Below are 23,410 nucleotides of genomic sequence, written 5' to 3' on the forward strand. Positions count from 1 at the left end.
TTGGTTATTGTAATTCTGCCTTGAGTTAATTTTACATATTAAGGATGTAAATTAGCAACTAAGCAGTTTACTCAGAATTTGAAAAATTCCAAGTTAATTGAATTTGAAAAACAAATATACAGAAATTTCTGAAATATTTATAATTCAGATTTCAGTTAATTTCCAATTTAATCAAATTAATTTTGATTTACTAGAGATTAATCTGCTGCAAAACATTAGCTGAGTTCTTGCCTTAGGATGAAGAATTGAGCATTCCAATTTCACTTACAAGTCTAGTGAAAGTTGCTTCATCCAAAGGTTTAGTAAAAATGTCAGCTAGTTGTTTTTCTGTTGGTACAAAAATGAGCTCAATGGTACCATTAGTAACATGTTCTCTAATAAAATGGTACCTCACATCAATGTGCTTTGTCCTAGAATGATTAACCGGATTAGGTACTATAGATATAGCACTAGTATTGTCACACATGATAGGAATTTTGTGTAACACTAAGCCATAATCCATTAGCTGATTTCTAATCCAAAGCACTTGAGCACAACAACTTCCTGCAGCTATGTATTCAGCTTCAGCTGTAGAAATTGATACAGATTATTGTTTCGTGTTGTACCAAGATACAAGTCTTTGTCCAAGGAATTGACAGCTTAGACTGGTACTCTTTCTGTCAACCCTGCATCCAGCAAAATCTGCATCTGTGTATCCAACAACTTCAAAACTAGTTCCCTTAGGATACCATAATCCCAAGTTAGGAGTCCCCTTCAAGTATCTGAAAATCCTCTTTACAACCATCAAATGTGATTCTTTTGGATTGGTTTGAAATCTTGCACATAGACTTATTGCAAACATGATGTCTAGTCTACTTGTTGTTAATTAAAGCAATGATCCAATCATCCCTCTGTAGCTTGAGATATCTACACTCTTGCCCTTTTTATCCTCATCCAACTTAGTTGCAGTAGACATAGGTGTAGATGCAGGTGAACAATCAACCGTTCCAAACTTTTTCAAAAGATCCTTGACATATTTAGTTTGGTTGATGAAGATACCATCACTTCTTTAGTTGACTTGAAGTCTAAGGAAGTAACTTCGTTCCCCATCATACTCATTTCATATTCACTTTGCATAAGCTTGGAGAATCTTTGGCACAGCTTCTCATTGGTAGAACCAAAAATGATATCATCCACATAGATTTGAACTAGGATCATATCTTCACCATATTTCTTGTAGAAGAGCTTGTTTATGGTTCCTCTAGTAAAACCATGCTTCAATAAGAAATCTGATAGTGTGTCATACCAAGCTCTAGGTGCCTGTTTTAGTCCATATAGAGCCTTGAGTAACTTATATACAAAATTTGGAAATTTTGGATCCTCAAAGCCAGGAGGCTGTTGCACATAAACTTCCTCTTCTAGCTCACCATTCAGAAAGGCACTTTTGACATCCATTTGATACACTTTAAAATTTGAATGTGCAGCAAATGCTAGAAAAAATCTTATAGCTTCAAGTCTTTCAACATGAGCAAAAGTTTCATCATAATCAATTCATTCTTCTTGTGAGTAGCCTTTGGCAACCAACCTTGCTTTGTTTCTGGTAACTATACCATTTTCATCCATTTTGTTTTTGAACACCCATTTTATTCCAATAATGCTTCTGCTCTTTGGTGTAGGAACTAACTTCCAGACTTTGCTTCTTTCAAACTGATTCAGCTTTTCCTGCATGGCAGATATCCAGTCAGGATCCAATAGAGCTTCATCAATTTTCTTAGGCTCTACTTGGGACAGAAAATATGCATGTAGGCACTCATTAGTAGTTGCACTTCTAGTCCTCACACCAGCAGTAGGATCACCAATAATTGCTTCTCTGGAGTAACTTCTATCCCACTTCCTTTTGTGAGTTTGTTGACTTATGCCTTCATCATTTTCTTCATTATTGGTGTGACTGGTAGATCCTTCTTCTCTTCCCCCCTGAGTTTGTGCTATCAAATTCAGGTGTTTGAGATGAGTTTCCATTCCCATGATTTTCTTGTTCAGTAGTCTCTTCATTCATCATTTGTTATGCATTAACTTCAACTTCTCCATCAGAATCACTATCAATGTTGAGGTTTTCAAATGTAAGGGCTTCAGCTTCATTATCATCAAGGCATTCCAAGCCTGGACACTTGTCATCATCAAAGGTCACATCTATGCTTTCCATGATCTTCTTTTGATCAATCACATAGACTTTGTAGGCTGTTTTTTCCAATGAATATCCCAAATAAATTGATTCAAAGTCCTTTGAGTCAAATTTTCCCACATATTCAGAGTTGTCTTTCAAAATGTAACACTTGCTTCCAAATACATGAAGATGCTTTACAGTAGGCTTTCTCTTGGATATGACTGAGTAGGCTGACTTGCCATATGCCTTGTTAATGAGATATATGTTCTGAGTATAGCATGCAGTATTGACAGCCTCTTCCCAGAAACTTGTTGGCAATTTGGCATCTTGCAGCATTATTCTAGCAGCTTCAACCAATGTTCTGTTCTTTCTCTCAACTACTCCATTTTGTTGAGGTGTCCTGGCAGCTGATAACTCTTGAACAATGCCTTTGCCTTTGCAGAATTCACTTAATTTAGCATTTCTGAATTCTGTTCCATTATCACTTCTCAGTCTTTTCACACAATTATAATCTTCAGCCTGTTTTTCTATCTTCTTGATGTGCTCAATTATGATATATGGAGTTTCATCTTTAGAGTACATGAACTCTACCCAAGTGTATCTTGAGAAATCATCCACCATCACAAGTGCATATCTGTTCCTTGAAATTGATAAGACATTTACTGGCCCAAACAAGTCCATGTGAATAAGCTGCAAGGGTGCACTAATGAAATTCAAAGTTTTTGACTTTTGACTAGATCTTTTCATCTTTCCTTTCTGATAAGCTTCACAGACTTCAACTTGAGCAAACTGCAGCTTGGGCATGTCTCTCACTAACTCCTTTTTGACTAAGTTGTTAATTGCCTTGAAATTCAAGTGAGACAGTTTCTTATGTCATAGCTTGCTTTGTTCTTCTGATGCCTTGGTATAGAAGCAGCAAATACCATCCTTATTTGTTGAGTCCAAGTCTGCAACAAACAAGCTTCCTTTCCTTGCTCCTTTCAGAGCAGTTTCACCAGTTTTCTTGCTGATAAAGGTGCATTCTTCTTTGTTGAATAAAACTTCAAATCCTTTATCTGCAAATTGGCTAACACCGAGAAGATTCACCTGAAGACCAGCTACTAGTGTTACATCATCAATGACAATATTTTCAGAAACAATCTTGCCATATCCCATTGTGAATCCTTTGTTGTTGTCTCCAAAGGTCACCAATGAGCCAACTTTCTCCTCAAACTGTGATAGCAGGGCCTTATCACCTTTCATATGTCTGGAACATCCACTGTCAATGATCCATATGACTTTCTTCACTTTGCCCTGTACACAATGAGATTCAGGTGTGTTTAGTGGCCCAAGCAGTGTTGGGTACTTTCTTCTTATTAACTGATTTAACAGAAGTAGAGTGATTTGTTTCAGATAAAATAGAATTCAATGATTGTTGTGCACTATCCCTTTCTGATGTAGACTCAATTTTTGATTCTTTAAGATATACTCTCAGTTTGTGGCAACTCTTCATCACTTTCAAGTTGCAAGGGATGCAGTCAAACTTATCACAGAATGAGTAGGGATCATTTAAATCTGCTTCATTAATTGTATTTGCAAGCTCCTTCTGTTGGCATACTAACACCCTTTTTACAAAGGTGGGTTAGATGATTTGTAGAACCACATTCTCCACATTTCTTACCAGGAACATCTGCAACATAGGCCAGATTATTGCTTTTGGTTATCCCCTTTCTCCTATTTCTATTTTTCTTCTTCTTTCTTGCATCATCAATCTTGGTTTCTTTGACAGGTATCTTGGTACTTTGATTGTCCATAAGATTTTCTTCAGCCTTGGAAGATTGAGTTGAACTTGCATTTTTCTTTTCATTGTCCTCATCTGCAATTTCTTGTTTGATGATCAATTCTTCTTCACTGAAGTTTACTTTACAAGTCTTAAACACAGGTGACCCAACATTTCTCAGCATTGCTGGAACATTTTCACTCTTTGTTGCTTTTCCTCTGTCACCAGTGTTTTTCTTTTTGCTGTTTAAGACATCATAATCAAGACCAATAGCAATGTTTGCACATGGTTTGTTTTTCTCATGGTACTGACCAACCAATTCAGATGCATTCTTGAAGAACTTCAACTTTACTTCACTTTTCTCCAGTTTTTCCCTTAGCACAACCTCAATCTCATTTACACACTTGAGCTTGTTTTTCAAATAGCCATTTTCTTGTTTCAAGGCTTCAAGCTCCGCTGTCAACAATTCAGCTTCTTGTTTTTCACTTTCAAGCTTCTCATTTAACTTTGTTAATCTGCTAACTTCTTCATTAGCAACAACCATGCTTGTATGAATGTGAAACATTTATGTGCTCGTCTTTTCAACAATTTCCTTATATTGATTCACATTTAAATCAGTGGAGGTAAGAGTTGGTACCTGTGATTTAGATGAGGATGACTCTCCTTGCTCTAAGGCCATGAGTGCATAGTTTCCTAGTTCTTCATCTTCATCATTTTCAGAGTCATCCCAACTTTTACCTTCTGCAATATAAGCTTTGCTTTGCTGTTTCTTCAGAAGAGCTTCATACTTTGCTTCAAGTTCAAGATATGCTTTATCTTTCTTTGCCTTTTTGGGTTTCCTGCATTCTGTAGCAAAGTGACCTAGTTCATCACAATTGAAGCACCTTATGTTAGATCTGTCAACAGATCCAGTTTTGTAACCACTCTTGCTATAAGAATTGTACTTCCCCTTCTCTTTCCAGCTGCTATCTTTGTTAAAGGACCATCCTTTACTTTTGAAGTATCTTGGCTTCCTTACTCTAATGTTAGAGAACTTCTAGCCAGATAGGCCATTGACTGATCTAGCTCATTCAGTTCTTCAAGAGTATAGAACTCATCCTTTTCCAACTATAGTATGACTTGCTCCTGTGAATCAATTATTCTCTGCTCATTTCTGAGGCAACTGGAATATGAGATCTTGGTTCATCATTAGATTTTTGGCCTTCATTTACTATTAAAGCACTTGAACCATCTACAACATGTCTTTGGCCAGATCTCAATGATTACCTTTGAATCATCTCTAGTTCATAGGTTTTGAGAATTCCATATGTAACTTCCAGAGTTATTATGCTCAAGTCTCTCCCTTCCCTGATTGCTGATATCTTCTGTTCCACATGGCCAGGGAGAGTGAGCAAGAACTTTAGATTCACCTCTTCAGCTTCACAATATTTATCATGAAGCTGCAAGTCATTTATCAGCTTATTGAATCTTTCAAACACATCAGTAATGCTTTCCTTAGGCTTAACCATGAAACCCTCATACTGTGAAATCAGTATCCATCTTTGATTAGATCTAACCTCCTCAGTTCCTTCACAGAGTATTTCAATCTTCTCCCATATTTGCTTGGCAGTGTCACAATTAACAATATTATTGTACATCACATTGTCAAGTGACTCAATCAATATCAATTGCAAGCTGTTGTCCAGGGAGACTTTCTCCTTTTCAGGGTTAGAATACTCAGCTGGATCTTTAGGAGCATAATGAGCTGGTATGACCATGTCTCCATCTGTAGATTCCTCAACTCTTATCATAGGAATGAAGGGTCCATTCTTGAGGATCTGAATATAGAATGGATTGGCTATCTTGATAAACAACATCATTTTCTTTTTCCAAAGAGTGTAGTTAGCTTTGTCAAAGTTAGGAATTTCGATGCTACTAATTTTCTGTGTATTCATTCTTCTAAGATCTTGAATCTGTTTATTTTCAGATTTTTCTCTAATACCACTTGTTAGGTAATGAATCAGACACAAGGGGGGGGGGGTTAATGTATTTTTCTGATTTTAGGCTTTTCTTGAAAGTTAATGGTTGAACAAAGTAGATTAAATCTTGTATAGAAAAGTGTTCATGCGGAATTTAAACTTGCATAAAATAAAGAACACAAATCTTCAAAACTCACTTAATTTTTATATTAAAAATTATAAAAATTAAGACTGTTTTGCTATAAAATTTCTACGCTCTTTAATGTTAAAGAGCTTAGCTTCTTCTTGAGAGTGATACAAGAGATTTGGTCTAAATTGTTGCTTCTAACTAGAGGACCAGTGTTAACTTTATAACTCAGTTAACTGCTGGTTTACACAGTGGATAATAAACATGCTATTAGCTTTTCTAAACTGTCACTTGTCATTTCTATTTATAGAAAAGCAAATCTTCCATTTCTGGCTTAGCATATCTTTAGCATCCCGTGTTTACTTTAATCTTCCTCTGTCAGATAATCTTTGCCATTAATCTTGCACACTCTTCAAGCTGCTTTTTGTAGACTTGTCAATCCAGTTGTTGGATTGTTTGTTGATTATTTATCTTGGATATTGAACTGATCTGCAATTCTGTACTTTGAGACTGTACTTCAAGATCTCCAGTTTGAATTAATAGAACACTTGACATCTCGATAAGTACATAGGCTTATCGAGATCTCTAGCATTCCATATTGAGTTTGACTTGTAGTGGTCTTCAGCTTGTCGAGATCTCTAGTCTTCACATCTTCGCTATGACTTATCGATAACTCTGAGTTCTCTAGTGAAGGAATGACTTGTCGATATCTCCAATCTCCAGTTCTTTAAATTGGCTTATCGATATCTTCTTGAGTTCTCGAGTAGCTTTCCTGACTTCTCCACTCCCGGTGGATATTGCTCATCCTTTGAGTAGATATATAGCTCATCCGTCGAGTAGATATATAGCTCATCCGTCGAGTAGATATATAGCTCATCCGTCGAGTAGATATTGCTCATCCGTCGAGTAGATATTGCTCATCCATCGAGTAAATATTGCTTATCCGTCGGGTACTCTCTGGAGTTCTCGAATGACTTCTCTATAACATTAAATCTGTAACTTGTAGAGATCTTGACTTAGAATATTTTTCTCCAAACAGATTTATTCAACTCCAAGCTTCTTCAAAATTCTTCTGAGGTATGATCTTCTTCCAGATAGAATCCTTAGGCTTGATACTGTTTTAGAAAAAAGACTCCAGTTTGCTCCTTTGCATTTTTACAGACTTTAAGTGTTACAAGTACAAAATACAGATTAAGTTAACAATACAACTTACTTAGGGTTGACCCCAAGCTTAACAGATTACTGAAAATAATTGTTCATTAATCTTCTACTCAGATCAGATGTCCATTTGATTTGCTTCATACTATGATCAGAGATGCAAATGACATTGTTAGCTCCATTAATCTTTGACATCATTTATTATATATTACAAGGCAGAAAGATTACAAACGGAAAGATTGAAGGTACGAGCTCACCTTATCTCAAGTATGGAAATAGATTCAAGGTGCGAGCTCACCTTATCTTGAGTACAGAAAGAAATTGAAGGTCGGGAGTTCCACCTTATCTTTTACTGAAGGCATGTTTGTTGATCTTGGTACATTCATATAATACTAGCAGTTCACCTCAATAATACAATTTTACAATCGGCTGTTATATCTATCTTGAAGTGTGTACACCAAGGTCCAACTTAAAAATGATATTCGCAATGGTTTTATAAAGTTGTGCTCGCACAATCACAAACAAGGGAAATATGTATCTTTTTCGGATCTTGCATAGTCTCGCACGTGCATTTGCATAATTGTTTTGAGCACGAAGGTGCTCTGTGTTATGTACTAAACTCTGATTTTTAGTTATTTCAGCGATCGAAAAATATTTAGTTCTCCACTGTAGCAAGCTACACTGAAGAACTGAGGGGTAGTTGTTATGCCACGTTTTGGCATGACAAATAATTTTTAATAATTTTATAATTTATTAATTATAATTCTATTTAATAATTAATTGCTTAAGGCCCAAGTTATCCTCTCTCCGAAACGAGGAAAGAATCAATCTCAATAAATCAATAACAGAAAATATCTCTCAACGATATTTTTCAAATCAGGAAGATATAGCAACGCTCAGATTAAATCAGATAAAATCAGCAATTACCAAATTAAGGAAACTTTTCCCTAAAGTCTCTTAGGGATAAGCCCAAATTTTACAGAACTGCGTAGGCTTGATCCAATATAAATTGGTACGCAGGCATCTTGGCAAAGGGATCCGATATAACGAGACAAATCGAGATACCTCCCAAGTCCAGCCTCTCTTTTTCATAAACCCTAATCTTACAATTACACACAAATCGCTATAATATTCCAGCAACCCTCCAATTTCGTGTTGTTATGAAATTCCTCCAACAACAGTATAAAAATGAACCAAAGGACTTAAAATAGGCTGATTATAGCACCAAATCATAACCATATTTTCGGTAAAGTTACTTATGCAAAAAAGTGACAGATTTGAACTAAAAATAATAAACATGACACGAAAACATCTAAAACAGATTATAAAACCAACTAGAATAATATATTCACGTAAATAAAATTGAACTTGTTGAAACCTACGATTAATTTCCAGATATATGGACAATTTCAATTGCATCAAAACCTCATCAATGTGACTCTGTAATTTAAATTATGATTTTCATGATATCGTACCTTTACCGTGTGATCAATTCACACGGTGGCTACCCTGTTTTGCAATAAAAAAACCTTTCATAACTTATGATAATTTGATCGTAATGAGCCATAACTTTTTGATTGGTCTATAGCAACCAAATTGACTCGCTAAGTTGGCTGCATAAACCACAAATAAAACAGAATCACCACTAATACAATATTTTTATCTTTGTAATTGATATGACCCGTCAAAAATCCCTTCTCGCAATTTCATTAATACAGAGACATATATAATCTAAATAATGAAGATCCGTCACCGAAATGAAGGTTGCATTCGGTTGAAATATCTAATCGGGATTCTAAGTCATGATTATAATTTCTTCTCCTGAAATTTGAAGATAGTAAATAACGATCAAAACAATAAAGAGGAAAAGTGAAACCAAACTTGTTCCAAATTAAACAAAGAATGAATACGTATATGTCCTATCAATGCGCATAATTTGGAAAATTCGAATATACATTTCCCCGATTGAATTTTTCTCACAAATACTTTACATACAATTTTTTATAAAAAAATAGAAAAATTTTATGCCTAAGACTTGATAAATATAAGATAATTTGTAAATATATATCACCAAAAAGAATAAAAAACTATCTTTTTATAAAAAAATACATATTCTGATCAAAAAAAGAATTTGATTAAGTACATTTCCTTGTAAAAATCAAATCACCTTTTTAATAATCCAAAATGAATATTTAGAGTAATGAAGGAGGCTAATGTAAATTATGGTTCGTGTTAGAAGAGCCAAGAGAGTGAAAAACTTGTATTTCATCCAAAGTTTCACTCAGGTATAATATTGAACTCTAACATTGATATTGTTGTTTTGATCACAAGTTTAAATTAAAGAGTGTCATAAGTAAGTGTAGAACCGTGCACATAAACACGATGGAAACGATGTAAAATTAAATTAAAACCAGAATAAAATCGAAACCCTAGGCATGATGCATGCGAAAGTAGATATTTAATTCGTAGTAAGAATCTTTACCTTAAAGAAGATATAAGAGTTCATCAATGGAGGATTAATGGAGTTTCAGACTCTGCTGAATTACCACGTATCCCGCTCTCGCGATCTGCGCTGTACGGTATCCACACGAACGCTTTTCTTGAAGGATTGTTGTGTACAAGCACCCCAAAACTCCATCTCTACCTCTCTTCATCTTTCTTCTTGAAAAACTAGGGTTTTGTAAACCATCTATCCTTATATATAAATCCGCCCTCAAAGAGTTTATATAGAGTGGGGAATGAGTTTTATAATTATAATCTAATTATACTTAATACTTGTAATAACCCCAATTTTTGAGAAATTTTGAAACCCTTATGAATAGTGTTTTTGCTGAATGAGAAAACTTTTCATGCCACACTATGTAGGGGTTCTGATATGGATATTCTGAGATTTTATTAGTACTTTATATGGGATATAAGTGTATGTAAAGATCGTCAGAATCCAATTCCGAACACTTTGATTTTTCCCGGAAATACCCTAGATGCGGAAAGAATTGAGTATAAGGTAACAGGATAAAAAGGATTTAAATTAAAGGATTATGATAGAGGATCATAAAAAGGAATATAATGTATTGAGAAAGGTTAAGGGAACCTAAGTAATAAAATCCCGGGTATGATCCTTCAAACGATAAACGAAAACGAAAGTTAAGCGAACCGTATAACAGATCAGCGGTCATTAGGCAAACAATTAGGAAGTTAAGCAAAGGGATTAGAGGAAGTGATGTCACCCAACCAATGAGAAGAGGACAAGGAAGGGAGGATGACATAGCAATGTGATGTAAGCATGATATAGGGAAGGAGGAGGTGTGGTTGGTTTATAACCACACAAATATAAGGTTATTAAGGTAATTAACCAAAAACAAAACAAAAAACAACCAAGCTAAGCCAAACAAATCAAAAAACACAAAATCATTTCATTCTCATCATCTTGCTCTCGACTTTTCATCTTTTTCAAGGGCAAGAATTTCAAAAATCAAGTTCCAAGCATTGTTAAATCACAAGGTAATTATCTAAGCTTCCTTGTACATAGATATGGATATGCTATAAGTTTAAGCTCCTAATTCCTTCACAATCTCTTCCAATAAATCAAGGAAGAAGATGGTGAATAGTAACCTTCAAGAAGTAACTTTAGTTTTCTTGAATTTTTATGAAAGATTAAGGTTATACAAGCAAGGATCAAGGTTCTTTTAGGCATTCAAAGCTCTTGGGTTGTGTTAGGAAGCTTCAAGGAGCTATAAAATAACTTTCACCTTTAACTTATAGTTTGAACTTTGAGTTTTGATGAGTTTATGGATGGATTAATGTATATATAGAAATATCCATGTATGTATAGCAAGATCCATGTATGTTAGATAGTTTGGTTGGATTTGTGGTGATTTTGGATATGAATCTTGGTTAATGGTTAATGAATCTTAAGTTATGGTTAGTAGATCATGTTTGTGGTTGAATAAGTTGGAAAACCTTGAGATTATGGACTGACTTTGCCTTGATATAAGTTGTGTTTGATGTATTGATGATGGTTGGGTGGTTTGTAGTGAATTGGTAAAGAATTGGAGTGGTATAAATATTGGTAATCGCGTAAACATAGCCGTCGTAACGTCCGATTTTCTTTGGACTGTTTTTGTGCATAGCATTAGGACCCGAGAACCCCCTGCTAGATTATGACCACTTCCATGTTTAGATAGCTCATGTTACGAGCTTCGTTTTGATATGTAGTTCGTTCGATTCCGATGCACGGTTTAGGAGAAACGACCGTTTCAAGTAACGACGTTTCGCGAACGAAACTTTTTCCCGCGCCTTACTTTGAAACATAGGTTAAAGACCAAAAAGGGTTAATTAATGTATGAAACATTTATGGTAAGTGTGTTAGGCAGTTGGTAAGACACTCGCGAAGGAATCGCTTTAAAACTCGTAAAGGTTAAATTATTAAAAATGGTGGAGCCGAGGATACCCGAGTGACTTAAGCGAATCAGTGAGCGCAAAACAAGCGTTAGAGTCTAAGTTAGTTAAAGTATAGATTTACAAGTGACTTTGGTTTAATTCCAACTTACTTGTTGTTTATAGGTTACCAGACTCGTCCCGAGCCATTCGTAACCCCAGTCGCTCAGGCAAGTTTTCTACCCGTTATACTGTTGTTGTGATGAATATATGTATATGCATTATCTTGCGATAGATGCATGTTGGTTAATTAGCAAATGTTGCGATATATTGAAGCATGCTGATATGGTATATATATGCATGCCTGTTTCGTATTCTTGATTTATATATCTGTTGGTTCAAATGCTTATTCGTTGCATAATACCTATGCTAGAGATAAGCGGTATTTGCGTATACCCTTAGTATAGGGACCCAAAGGTGGAAATATTTTCTAAAACCGGGAGTCGAGGATCCCGAGTAGATTTTGTATATATGGATATATATATATATACTTATATATATATATGGTCATAGTTTTCAAAACTATTAATCGAATAAGGTTTATTCGATTACTTTAACTTTATTTTATTATTGAATATTATTTCGAATATTATTCGAAGGCGTATGACTCCTTTATATTAAATGAATATTATTTTGAATATTCATTCGAGGACTTATGACTCCTTTTATTTTATTAATGAATATTATTTTAAATATTCATTCGAGGACTTATGACTCCTTTTATTTATTTATCTGAATATTATTTTAAATATTCATTCGAGGACTTATGACTCCTTTTATTTATTTATCTGAATATTATTTGAATATTCATTCGAGGGCTTATGACTCTTTTATATTATTTATTGAATATTATTTGAATATTCATTCGAGGGCTTATGACTCAGTTTATATTATTTAATGAATATTATTGAATATTTATTTGAGGATCTATGACTCCGATTATTTGCTGAGGTATATTCTTTATTTTATTAAAGAATAAGGTGTCAATAATCAAACTTATTTTCGATTATTCAAATAAAGATAGTACTTTCATATAAGTATATCTTTGGTTATTTAATACTCGTTTTAAGTATAAGTTTTAATACTTCTACTTCAATTATTTTTATAAAGATTATTCTTTATGGGAATATTATTTAAATAATAATATTCAGATATTCCTTTCATATTGGGACTGATTTATTTTATAAATCAGCATTACTCCAAACATTCTTAAAAATGTTTTCGAGTCTTCAAAATGAATTTAAAAAGGGTAGAGAGGATCCCAAAACTTGTTTTCAAATTCAAGATCTTCCATTTTAAGGGGACTTGAATACTCGCTCAAAAATCTAAGGGATCCGGCTCTATGGTGTATTTTATATTCGCAACAAGGTTGCAGTTTTGGTAAATGAATTGATTACTTACCCAACGTTCGGGAAGTAAGTCCATCTATTGAGTCGGCATAAGCAACATGGGCTCAGTGGGCGTCCATGATAGTGTAAGTGGCTCAGTGGGAGTCCATCAAATGCATAAGTGGCTGAGTGGCAGTCCAGCATAAGGTCCTAATGCGACCAGGGTGATGACCAGTGGGGAATTCGTCCATCTACTAGTAGAAAAGGTTACTTATGGGTATCTTTGCCTGATCAGCAAGATATCTGGTTTATGCCAAAGGTTTTCTTTTCCTTCCAAATTCATTGGATATTGCAACTCTGTTCATACTTTACATAACAGAGGTTCCAGGAAATGTTTTAGAGATATATATATGTGGATATATATATATATCGGGACTAAATAAAGTATCTCATAACTTTTTCATTCAATAATATTTCAAAGATTGAATCTATTCAAATCTTGTCTTGTAGTCTCATCTATGTGATGAACTTTTGAAACTGATTATAACTTGAACGGTGGTAGTTCAAGTAGTATTGGGAAAGATATAAGTATATTGGGGTATTTGGTAACCTCATCTTTTAAACTTATATCTAGTTAATAATTGTCTTATGAATGACAAAGATTTTCAGAAAAACGTTGAGACAAGGTTAGATGTATGAGATCACCTTGCAACGATATATTTTTTATATATACAGTTATACACTGGGATTTTGTGTATATTATGCATGGAAGAGGACTTCCAATATTTTGAAAAGTATATATGTATATATACTGAATATTTTGCGACTTCATCGCATTAAGATATCAAACTTGGTTCATTTCTTTTGACCAAGACTTTCATGAGTATTATGAGTAGGCTCATATATTGTAAATCATTATACATATTATTTTGGTGGGCTTGCTGCTCACCCTTGCTTTATTTCTTCATCACACAACAAGAGTTAGGAAAGATGGCCAGACTCCAGCAGACCCAACGCAAGCGCGTGGGAAGCGTCCCGCGTCTTCCCGTTGATGTTGTAGCTGCTATAGCTGCAGAGGTAGATCTATTGTAGATCAGACCATCTACTTTTGAGAATCAATTATGTATAATTATAACTTGTGGCAGATAATGGCAATTAACTGTAAATTTATCAAGTAATCATTTTGGGTTGTAATAACTTTTAAATTGTGGATTCAAAGACTTGTACTTATTTAAATTTCATCTCTGAGACTATAACGGGTTGTGGTGTGTGTTAGTGTGGGGTCACAGCATAAGGTTATTTATTATTAATTAAGTGAAGTGATATTGTGGAAAGAAAGACCGTGACGACCCGGATCCCCGACCCCGGATCTGGGGGTGTTACGGAAATGGTATCAGAGCTAAGCGTTATAAACCTCAGAGATGATGGGACGTTAAGATAATAAGTTCACTAAGATAATAAGAACTCTTGCCAAGTTCATAGTCGGGCTACCTAACGTAGTACTGACAGTTAAAACCCTTATGGGAATCCTTATAAATATCGTGATAGGAGCGTAGTTCGTTATCGTATATGGTAGCGGGACTCCGAACCCTGAGGTTGAGGAGCAACATCGCGATGATATTTTATTACTAATTGGAGATCGGATTGTGGATCCGATAGAGTGTCCTAATGCAGGACCGGATGATGTTGATATTGAGGATTTAGCGGTTGAGGATGTTGTCCTAGAAGGGATAGTTATTGAGGAGGATCCCATGGAGGATCCTGACAGGATTGGATAAAGGACCACTGATGAATTGATGACCATGGTTTGGTCGACTACCAGAGGTAGGATTGGCCGGTCACTACCGGAGGTTCGTTCAAGTTGTAAAGATAGTAGCCCCTTTAACGCGGCTTACTCGTAAGACTGAGAAGTTCGAATGGACAGAGAAATGCGAGAACAGCTTTCAAGAACTGAAGCCGAGGTTGGTGATGGCCCCTATGCTGGCATTGCCGGATGGAAAAAGGAGATTTTGTGATTTGTAAGTGACGCTTCGCATAAGGAATTAGGGTGCTTCTTAGCACAACAAGATAATCGTGTCTGCGTCAAGACAATTAAGGTAATATGAAATTCAATATCCCCGCCCATGAGCTTAGGCTCGTGGCAATAGTTTTACCCTAAAGATTGGAGGCACTACTTGTATGGAGAGAAGTACGAGAATTACCTAAGCCATAAGTGCTCTAGTACATTTTCACGTAGAAAGAGCTCAACATATGCAAGAGGAGGCAGTTAGAGCTAATCAAGAATAATGATTGGGAGATTCTTTATCATGCGGGGAAAGCCAATATGGTGGCTGATGCCCTTAGTAAAAAGGAGAGACTCAAGATGATGATGTCTTTTGGAGAGTTTATAAGAGATTTTGATAAAATGGAAATAGTAGTGAAGGTAACCGGAGCCGGTACCGAAAAGCTGTTTGAGATTACAATACAACCCGAATTATTGGAAAAGATCATATTGTGCCAGAAAAAGTTATGAATGAAGGCAGGGAGCCAACAATTAGATAAAAGATTAATATCGAGAAAGATGATAAGGGAATAATGAGGTATTCCTATAGAATTTGGGTTCCGAAAGTTCAAGAGCGTAAGGATGAGAACTTAGATGAGAGCCATAGTTTGAGGAATAAGATTTAGAGTAAACCCTGAACGTGATAGTCAGGGAGGTCACCATCAAGATAGAAGGAACCCATGACATAATGGAGTGGAAAATAAGGATTTTAAATTAAAAGATGACCCCAATTATGGGGAGTAGGATGAAACATTTCATACTAAGGAAACAGAAAGTCGAGTAAGGAAAGGAGACCCAAGACGGTACTCCTATACGGAAATTCATGGACCTGTCTAAAAAGAACTTAGACTATTATCCCCAACCACCACCCTGAGGAGACAGTGCGGTGAGAAATTCTTTCAGGACCTTTAAGTCGCTAAGCTCTCAGAGTTCCATGGAACAAGCTGACCCAGCCGAGGCAAGAGCCTGGCTAAAGGAAATATAGGAATTATTGGAGATTCTAAATGATTGACGAATCACAAAAGACTGTTTTTGTCACTTACCCTCCTAAGGGAGAGACCACCCGCTGGTGAAAGACCAAGAAAGGCATGGAGACAGAGATTATAATAAACTGATTAAAGTTTAGTCAATTGTTTTCGGGAAAGTAATTCCCAAGGTTATGGAGATAGTGTAAAAGCTTTAGAGCCAGAACAAAGGCAGACGAGTATGATAAATTATGAATCTAAGTTGTAAAAGTTGTCAAGATTCGTTCTGAGGACACGAATCCAGAATGACGGGATGTTTGAAATCAATGCTTATGTTGTGTTGGTTCATGAAATAATGATAAGAGAAAGGAAAATAAAAAGAAATTGAAGTGGAAAGGAATATAACGGCAATAGAGTTTGAGGTATGATAATGGAGTTGGGTATGAGGAAACCCTAACGACTCGTAGCAATAGAAATAGGAAAGTATGTAATCGTCAAGATGATGATGATCCACTATGAGTTAAAATTTATGGTTGAAGGCATAAGAGATACATATATTGTACCCCCTTTAAGTTGGGAGGATTCGAGGAAACCTTGAGGTAATTCGAAGGATAAATAATGAAAAAAATTGGATGAAGGAAGTGACCTTCAAGAAGGTGAAATGTAAGACCAGTGGCTTGATACCCAGAAAGGGAGACGCCAGGTATGAAAGATATCCCAACATTGAGGTAACTGTTGAGATAAACAACAAAAGTAAATAAGAAATTATTAAGAAGAAGTTCACGTTGAACACGACCAATATCTTCCAGAACATCTTTGTTATCGTTACCAAATTAGGCAAGACAAGCGGATAACCGTTGTTATCTTTTGGAGGCCATATGAATTGACCTCAATTTGAATAAGGATGCTATTATGAAGTTAGGTATAGACTATCGAGGTGGGAATGATGAATATGATAATCTATCAAGGAAATATGACTTGATTTATTCGTGGAAGGATGCAGGTACCTTTTAAAGGTGGAATTAAGGATAGAACATTGGTAACTTAAAATGAATCCTAGGGAACTGCATAAAGATTGGCATTTCACCCTTAATAGGGATAGTATGAGTTTTGACAGTATGAATTGGAAAGGATTAAGGTAATAATAACCTTTAAGGATCAGTGGAGAAATTTTTCAGAAGTAAATAGACAATGGTTCTAGTATTAGTAAATGGTATTTTGATATGCACTGTATATAGGGAATACAGGAGGAACGATTGAAGGATAACCTTAGAGGTTTTATAAGGAAAAAGGTAATATTCGAAATTCTCAAGAATAAAAATGTTGATAAAGGAAATATGACGTAATTATATTGATGCCAAGTGAGGCACGTGTTAAACCACGAGAAGGTATGGATCGAACCAGTAATGGTCGAAATTGTTCAGGGCAATTAGGACTTAAGATAGAAGATGTTCTGAGTATGATTGAGAGTCAGTCATGACAGTGATTAACCTCTAAAGACTGAGGCAATAACTTATGGAAAAATGGTGATATTTTTTTTTACTCACCAGATTTTAAGGAAAACATCTTCACATAAGCAGTGATTGAAATAAGGTAGAAAATTTATTTGGAGGTGGTTAAAATGACATTGACTGTAAGGAAATTGTACTATCAGGAAAGGCCAAAGAGGTGGCCGACACTTTAAAGGTAAGAGGATAATTATAGGCACTTGTGCCAAAGGAATACAGTGATGATGGTTAAAACTGTGAAGGTTGTATTATGGTTTGGAAGATTGACATTCCTTCTGATGACTGTGCAATACCCAACCGTAATAGTAGTTAGTAAAGGTTTAATTCGTGTAATCGCCATGAGCGGGCTATCTATCTCAGAAGATACTATCTTGAGATAAGCCAGGACCATAGTTCAAAAAGGACTAAACAAACCTTTGAGTTAAGTCTTCTATTGAAGGTATATGATTAAGAATGGTATTAACCTGCTATCGTTGCTTTGAGCGAAACTCTTCTGTAATTTTATCTACTTCATGTCATGTATGTATGTCAGGATCAGAAGTGTTCTTCATGAATCATGAATGGTGATTATGTTACCTCCTTAGAAGAATTAGATACGAGATGTATGGACTCCGTATGGTTAGTTATTAAGACTTCATGGAAAATGAATGACTACAGTAGGTCAGTGGTGGACCTTAGTAAGGCAGCAATGATTCTGCGAGTAATGAGCTGATTACAACCGTGAGAGTTGTATTGGAATGGGTGTTGAGATTGAGTACCACTAATCGGGTAGTGGTAGTGTATAAGTTAACATTGATAGACTAATTAAGTAGAGTATCTACCTAGTGAATAATTATTCTTTCTTATCAATAGAGAGTCGTATTATTATACGAGGAAGGTTGCGGTGCAAGCATAGAATTCAAGTAACGATGATGTCTAGAATGAGATCCCAGATTCGATTTTCGATGTCGAGGGAGTTTCAAAGGTAATTGTGTATAAGCTCGAGGAAGAGCATGGGTCCATAGAATGATGGACGGGATAGCGAAAATATTTAAGCACGTGAAATGCGATGCTATAATACTTGATGTTGATATAAATACATATATGTTTTGTTCTTCTATGACAAACCTCTATAGTTCAGAGGTAGATTCCAAGCCAGATATTTTGTGGCAGTATATATTTTTTTTTCATATATACAATTCTCTTCAGTTCGTTCTTTTCTCTTCTTTTCATTTCATGTAAGCTGAGAAGAACAACCCTTCCAGAAGGGGAGGTATTGCCGAATGACTATCTATCTTTGTGATAGAAGCCTAGTAGGATACCACATGTTGTTTAATTGCTTGTCAAGTACTAAAGGCTGGCCACCTTCTGTACTAACTATGCGATATAACAAGTGTTCATGATCATAGTGATCTCTCAACAAATTCCTTTACTTCTATTTGATTGATCAAATTTTGGAAAATAGAAACAACTGAAAAATGAGTAATAAAGTGGTGGTAGTATGCGGAATGGGAACACATTCGTGATACTAAGGTTGACGTGGTTATTAAAAGGTTATAGAACGCTAGTGAGCAAAAGTGTAACCGGTATAATATTAGGAACGGAAGGTAGTAGCGATTACGAACTGGAAAAGAATGGGTATTGAGACGCCAAAGCTATAGTGCTAGAAGCTGTGATAAAATTCCATGCAATAGACTTGAAAGAATTTGGAATGATCACTTAATGCGGATTGAGTTATCTTACGACAATAGATCATATGTCATTATCAAGATGTCGCCTTATGAGATCCTTGAGGGAAGACAATGTCGATCTCCCTTATGTTAGGATGGAGTTGTAGAGCGCAAGATGCTCGGACCCGCAGTAGTCCAAAGGACCAAGGATATGATAGATCTAATCAGAGGACGGCTGGTAGTAGCCCAAGATGGACATGATAAGTATGTTGATTTGACACGAAAGGATAAAGAGTATGAAATAGGGGACCTAGTAATGATATAGGTATCCCTTGGAAAGGATTGATGAGGTTCGGAAAGAAAGGAAAGCTAAGTCTACAATTTGTTGGACCCTTGGATATATTAAGACGTTTGGGAAGTTAGCATATGAGCTAGCCCTAACCCCGAACATGTAGCAGGTCGTAACGTGTTTCACGTATCAATGTTAAGGAAGTGTAATTTAGATGCCAGATAAATAGAGGCATATGAGCGCATAGATATGCAACCCGACGTAACCTATATGGAGCAACCAGGAAGGGTTATAGAGTGAAAAAGAACAAGTGCTTAGGAGAAGGATTATCAAACTAGGCAGAGTTTGGTGGTAGAACCACAATGTGGGAAAATTGACTCGAGAGTTAGAAGGTGTAATGCTAAGAAAGTATCCCCATTTGTTTTCTATCTGATTCCGGGACGGAATCCTTTTAAGGAGGGGAGACTGTAATAACCCCAATTTTTGAGAAATTTTGAAACCCTTATGAATAGTGTTTTTGCTGAATGAGAAAACTTTTCATGCCACACTATGTAGGGGTTCTGATATGGATATTCTGAGATTTTATTAGTACTTTATATGGGATATAAGTGTATGTAAAGATCGTCAGAATCCAATTCCGAACACTTTGATTTTTCCCGGAAATACCCTAGATGCGGAAAGAATTGAGTATAAGGTAACAGGATAAAAAGGATTTAAATTAAAGGATTATGATAGAGGATCATAAAAAGGAATATAATGTATTGAGAAAGGTTAAGGGAACCTAAGTAATAAAATCCCGGGTATGATCCTTCAAACGATAAACGAAAACGAAAGTTAAGCGAACCGTATAACAGATCAGCGGTCATTAGGCAAACAATTAGGAAGTTAAGCAAAGGGATTAGAGGAAGTGATGTCACCCAACCAATGAGAAGAGGACAAGGAAGGGAGGATGACATAGCAATGTGATGTAAGCATGACATAGGGAAGGAGGAGGTGTGGTTGGTTTATAACCACACAAATATAAGGTTATTAAGGTAATTAACCAAAAACAAAACAAAAAACAACCAAGCTAAGCCAAACAAATCAAAAAACACAAAATCATTTCATTCTCATCATCTTGCTCTCGACTTTTCATCTTTTTCAAGGGCAAGAATTTCAAAAATCAAGTTCCAAGCATTGTTAAATCACAAGGTAATTATCTAAGCTTCCTTGTACATAGATATGGATATGCTATAAGTTTAAGCTCCTAATTCCTTCACAATCTCTTCCAATAAATCAAGGAAGAAGATGGTGAATAGTAACCTTCAAGAAGTAACTTTAGTTTTCTTGAATTTTTATGAAAGATTAAGGTTATACAAGCAAGGATCAAGGTTCTTTTAGGCATTCAAAGCTCTTGGGTTGTGTTAGGAAGCTTCAAGGAGCTATAAAACAACTTTCACCTTTAACTTATAGTTTGAACTTTGAGTTTTGATGAGTTTATGGATGGATTAATGTATATATAGAAATATCCATGTATGTATAGCAAGATCCATGTATGTTAGATAGTTTGGTTGGATTTGTGGTGATTTTGGATATGAATCTTGGTTAATGGTTAATGAATCTTAAGTTATGGTTAGTAGATCATGTTTGTGGTTGAATAAGTTGGAAAACCTTGAGATTATGGACTGACTTTGCCTTGATATAAGTTGTGTTTTATGTATTGATGATGGTTGGGTGGTTTGTAGTGAATTGGTAAAGAATTGGAGTGGTATAAATATTGGTAATCGCGTAAACATAGCCGTCGTAACGTCCGATTTTCTTTGGACTGTTTTTGTGCATAGCATTAGGACCCGAGAACCCCCTGCTAGATTATGACCACTTCCATGTTTAGATAGCTCATGTTACGAGCTTCGTTTTGATATGTAGTTCGTTCGATTCCGATGCACGGTTTAGGAGAAACGACCGTTTCAAGTAACGGCGTTTCGCGAACGAAACTTTTTCCCGCGCCTTACTTTGAAACATAGGTTAAAGACCAAAAAGGGTTAATTAATGTATGAAACATTTATGGTAAGTGTGTTAGGCAGTTGGTAAGACACTCGCGAAGGAATCGCTTTAAAACTCGTAAAGGTTAAATTATTAAAAATGGTGGAGCCGAGGGTACCCGAGTGACTTAAGCGAATCAGTGAGCGCAAAACAAGCGTTAGAGTCTAAGTTAGTTAAAGTATAGATTTACAAGTGACTTTGGTTTAATTCCAACTTACTTGTTGTTTATAGGTTACCAGACTCGTCCCGAGCCATTCGTAACCCCAGTCGCTCAGGCAAGTTTTCTACCCGTTATACTGTTGTTGTGATGAATATATGTATATGCATTATCTTGCGATAGATGCATGTTGGTTAATTAGCAAATGTTGCGATATATTGAAGCATGCTGATATGGTATATATATGCATGCCTGTTTCGTATTCTTGATTTATATATCTGTTGGTTCAAATGCTTATTCGTTGCATAATACCTATGCTAGAGATAAGCGGTATTTGCGTATACCCTTAGTATAGGGACCCAAAGGTGGAAATATTTTCTAAAACCGGGAGTCGAGGATCCCGAGTAGATTTTGTATATATGGATATATATATACTTATATATATATATATGGTCATAGTTTTCAAAACTATTAATCGAATAAGGTTTATTCGATTACTTTAACTTTATTTTATTATTGAATATTATTTCGAATATTATTCGAAGGCGTATGACTCCTTTATATTAAATGAATATTATTTTGAATATTCATTCGAGGACTTATGACTCCTTTTATTTTATTAATGAATATTATTTTAAATATTCATTCGAGGACTTATGACTCCTTTTATTTATTTATCTGAATATTATTTTAAATATTCATTCGAGGACTTATGACTCCTTTTATTTATTTATCTGAATATTATTTGAATATTCATTCGAGGGCTTATGACTCTTTTATATTATTTATTGAATATTATTTGAATATTCATTCGAGGGCTTATGACTCAGTTTATATTATTTAATGAATATTATTGAATATTTATTTGAGGATCTATGACTCCGATTATTTGCTGAGGTATATTCTTTATTTTATTAAAGAATAAGGTGTCAATAATCAAACTTATTTTCGATTATTCAAATAAAGATAGTACTTTCATATAAGTATATCTTTGGTTATTTAATACTCGTTTTAAGTATAAGTTTTAATACTTCTACTTCAATTATTTTTATAAAGATTATTCTTTATGGGAATATTATTTAAATAATAATATTCAGATATTCCTTTCATATTGGGACTGATTTATTTTATAAATCAGCATTACTCCAAACATTCTTAAAAATGTTTTCGAGTCTTCAAAATGAATTTAAAAAGGGTAGAGAGGATCCCAAAACTTGTTTTCAAATTCAAGATCTTCCATTTTAAGGGGACTTGAATACTCGCTCAAAAATCTAAGGGATCTGGCTCTATGGTGTATTTTATATTCGCAACAAGGTTGCAGTTTTGGTAAATGAATTGATTACTTACCCAACGTTCGGGAAGTAAGTCCATCTATTGAGTCGGCATAAGCAACATGGGCTCAGTGGGCGTCCATGATAGTGTAAGTGGCTCAGTGGGAGTCCATCAAATGCATAAGTGGCTGAGTGGCAGTCCAGCATAAGGTCCTAATGCGACCAGGGTGATGACCAGTGGGGAATTCGTCCATCTACTAGTAGAAAAGGTTACTTATGGGTATCTTTGCCTGATCAGCAAGATATCTGGTTTATGCCAAAGGTTTTCTTTTCCTTCCAAATTCATTGGATATTGCAACTCTGTTCATACTTTACATAACAGAGGTTCCAGGAAATGTTTTAGAGATATATATATGTGGATATATATATCGGGACTAAATAAAGTATCTCATAACTTTTTCATTCAATAATATTTCAAAGATTGAATCTATTCAAATCTTGTCTTGTAGTCTCATCTATGTGATGAACTTTTGAAACTGATTATAACTTGAACGGTGGTAGTTCAAGTAGTATTGGGAAAGATATAAGTATATTGGGG

Source organism: Apium graveolens, chromosome 4 (genome assembly GCF_009905375.1).
Source record: "Apium graveolens cultivar Ventura chromosome 4, ASM990537v1, whole genome shotgun sequence".
Classification (NCBI taxonomy): domain Eukaryota; kingdom Viridiplantae; phylum Streptophyta; class Magnoliopsida; order Apiales; family Apiaceae; genus Apium; species Apium graveolens.